This window comes from Octodon degus, unplaced genomic scaffold (assembly GCF_000260255.1).
Source record: "Octodon degus isolate 3935 unplaced genomic scaffold, OctDeg1.0 scaffold00005, whole genome shotgun sequence".
Classification (NCBI taxonomy): Eukaryota; Metazoa; Chordata; class Mammalia; order Rodentia; family Octodontidae; genus Octodon; species Octodon degus.
The window spans coordinates 26757612-26760438 of NW_004524581.1; the positions used below are offsets into that span (position 1 = coordinate 26757612).

General features: G+C 54.6%; 1 long non-coding RNA gene across 2 annotated transcripts in view; it reads right to left on the reverse strand.

Annotated features, from left to right (window-relative positions):
* Positions 1-1320: 1320 nt before the first annotated feature.
* Positions 1321-2827, reverse strand: part of LOC111818394 — a 3310-nt gene continuing 1803 nt past the window's right edge. For both annotated transcript variants that reach the window (XR_002822395.1, XR_002822394.1), the window contains exon 3: positions 1321-1478. This is a non-coding gene — a long non-coding RNA (uncharacterized LOC111818394). The remainder of the gene's footprint in view (positions 1479-2827) is intronic.

Consider the following 2827-nt stretch of genomic DNA (forward strand, 5'->3'; position numbering starts at 1 on the left):
CTTGAATCCAGCCCTGAACCCCGGATGTGCTCCTCCTCGTCTCTGTGCCTCAGCCTCCTCGCCTGCATAGCGGGTGAAGACGTGGCGTCCGGTCTTTGGGACCTGCAGGGCTTTGTGCCTGGTCCAGGGAGTGCAAACTGAGGAGGCGCCCAGTGTTTTCAACTGTGACCATCAAAACAAGTGTCTTGGGACACTTCTCCGGAGAGTGGACTCTCTATTTTATTGAAGCAGGGAAGTGACCACCTAGAGGGAGGGCGCTTTCCTTTGCTCACAAGATTATCATGTAGGGCCGGGGAGATGGCTCAGTAGAATAAGTGCTTCCCTGGCAAGCACAAGGGCCTGAGTTCAATCCCCAGTTCCGCAAAAACAACACAACAACAAAAAAACCCCAAGATTATCATGTGGGGTGAAGGCTCCCAGGAAATGCATAAACTGTAAAGTCACCCCAAAGGCTACATCATCCTCACCCTGTCACCTCATCCCAGGTGCCCAGAGAGGGCACCCAGAGGGTCCCAGTGTGCTGGGCCTGGGGCTTCACTCCCAGAGTTCACCTCATGTCTGGCCAGTGTGCACATTCTTTCCTTTGACCTCTGGGTGTATGTGGAGACCAGGGAGATGCTGGTCTAAGGGGCTCGGGACACATGGCTGAGGCAGCGGGTCCCTGCCCTCGGGAGCCCATAGGAGCCTGACTGCAAATAGGAAGTTGCAGCAGAAGACGGGTCTTAGATGTGGCAAGTGCTTTGAGGAAAATATCCCAGGGAGTGTGGTTGGGATGGGTCGAGGGGGCACCTCCTTGGCGGTCAGGACCGCCTCCGCTGAATGGGTGACTCTCTGTGACTGGTGGTCAACATGTATTGTCTGAAATGGAAACGTCACTGCCGCCACACTGACCACTGACGGGAGTTAGCATCTGCTAAGCTCCAGCTGGGGCAGCCTCCTCTTCTGCACATTACAAAGAAGCTAAGGTCCGCAACAACGCTAGGACAAGGGTACCAGCAGCAGCAGCAGCAGCCCTGGGGAGTGAACTCAGGGTCGCACACGTACCAGTCCAGTGGTTTACCACCAGGCCACACCCCACCCAAGGGGCTTCTTTTGATCCCACTTTGTGGATGAGGAAAGTGAGGCACCGAGGCTAAATACCATGACATGCCTCATACGGAGCAAAGCTGAGATTTGAGGTTCCTGACCAATTTGCGAACATCATTCCTTTTGGGGGCTCCGGGATAAGTATTTGAACTGTCAGTTGAGTAGTTTACACTCCATTAAGTGTTCTTCATTCAGTTTGACCCATTTTCAACACGCATTTGGTAATTTGTGGGTTTTATTTCATTTCAGTGAAGAGGACTGCCTCTGGGAGCTAGGAAGTCGGTAGCTGAGGGAGGGCTGCAGCTCGCAGGGCGGTAAAGATAGAGAAACCATGAAGTTGTGGACGTTGAAAGACACCAGGGCTGAGAAGGCCATCCAGCCCTGGTCCCTGGCTGTGTAGATGGAAAAAGTGAGTTCGGAGAGGGGTGAAAGCCCCGCACAGCCACGTTCTACAACCCCCACACACCCCAGCTCCCTCTCTTCTGCATCCTGCACAGTTTGAAAAGCGTGTCAGATTCTATTACGAGGAACTGGGCACAGCGTTCAAACACGGTTTCAGCCTATTTACCCGGGGACATCACAGCTTTGGAGGCGAGCAACATGCCCATTTGTTACTATTTGCAAAGATGGTGTTCACCAAACAAGGGCTTTCTGTAAACAAATTAAAAAGTAATAAAGTAGCCCCATCTGCATGCTGGAGCAATGCGCTTCCATTTTAATGAAGCCAGCTCCGGCAAAGCCATCTCGATGGCTCGATGGCTCGTCACACATGCTAGCCCCGTTGGCTGCTCACGGAAATGTGCAGTCAGAAGCCAGCCCCCTCCCCATCCTCCAGCACACATGGACACCCGCCTGAGAAGCCTGACAGCCCAGCTGGGACCCGGTCCTGGCCCCTAGGCCACCTGCTGCTCTAGGGACAGTACAGCTGGATCCTGAGGCCAGACGTTACCAGCCTGCAGGAAGCATCAGCGATCCTAATGACAATATTTAATCAGCTCAGACCCTAGGATAGGGAGCTGGAATCTTCTCTTTGCTCCTCCAAATCTACCCTGGGCCCTCTCGTGCCCTGGGCTGTGCCTCCAGAGATGCTGTTTGTGTCCCCCAGGCTCTAAGGCCTCCTCTGGGTGGCACTGCTCAAAGCGAGGCACCCGTGGGGGGAGGGGAGGAGGCAGCTCCAGAGGTTAGGGCACACATTTCATTTCCGCATTCCCACAGCTGACTCTGGGTCCCTGTAACCCTTTCCCTCCTATTCTGGGCCCAGCAGTGGTCACTGCCTCAGCGTGGCCAGCCTGGGGCTCTGCATCATCCCCTGCAGCCTCCCTCAGCCCTGCCCACATCTCTGTAAATGCCCCCTTTGGTAAGCACTCCTCAGGGGTTTAAAGGAGCCATCTGCCTCCTGCCAGGCCCTAGGTTAGTGCAACAGTTGGTACTGAGCCGGTATAGATAGGTTCACCTTCCTCCAAGCCGCTGTGAGGTAGACGCACGTAGGAGCCCCACTGACAGATGGAGAAGCAGAGGCCCAACTCGCTCAAGGCTTGGGAAGGTGTCTCAGTCATTTTCCTTGTTGCTGGGACAAAATATCCAACACCCACAATTTCAAGGCAGAGAGATTCCTTTGGGCTCATGAGTCAGTCCAGTTCCAAGGCAGAAAGGGCTCGACCGGGGGCAAAGGGGAGCAGCTCCTGTCAGGAAGCAGAGAGAGAGAGAGAGAGAGAGAGAGAGAGAGAGAGAGAGAGAGAGA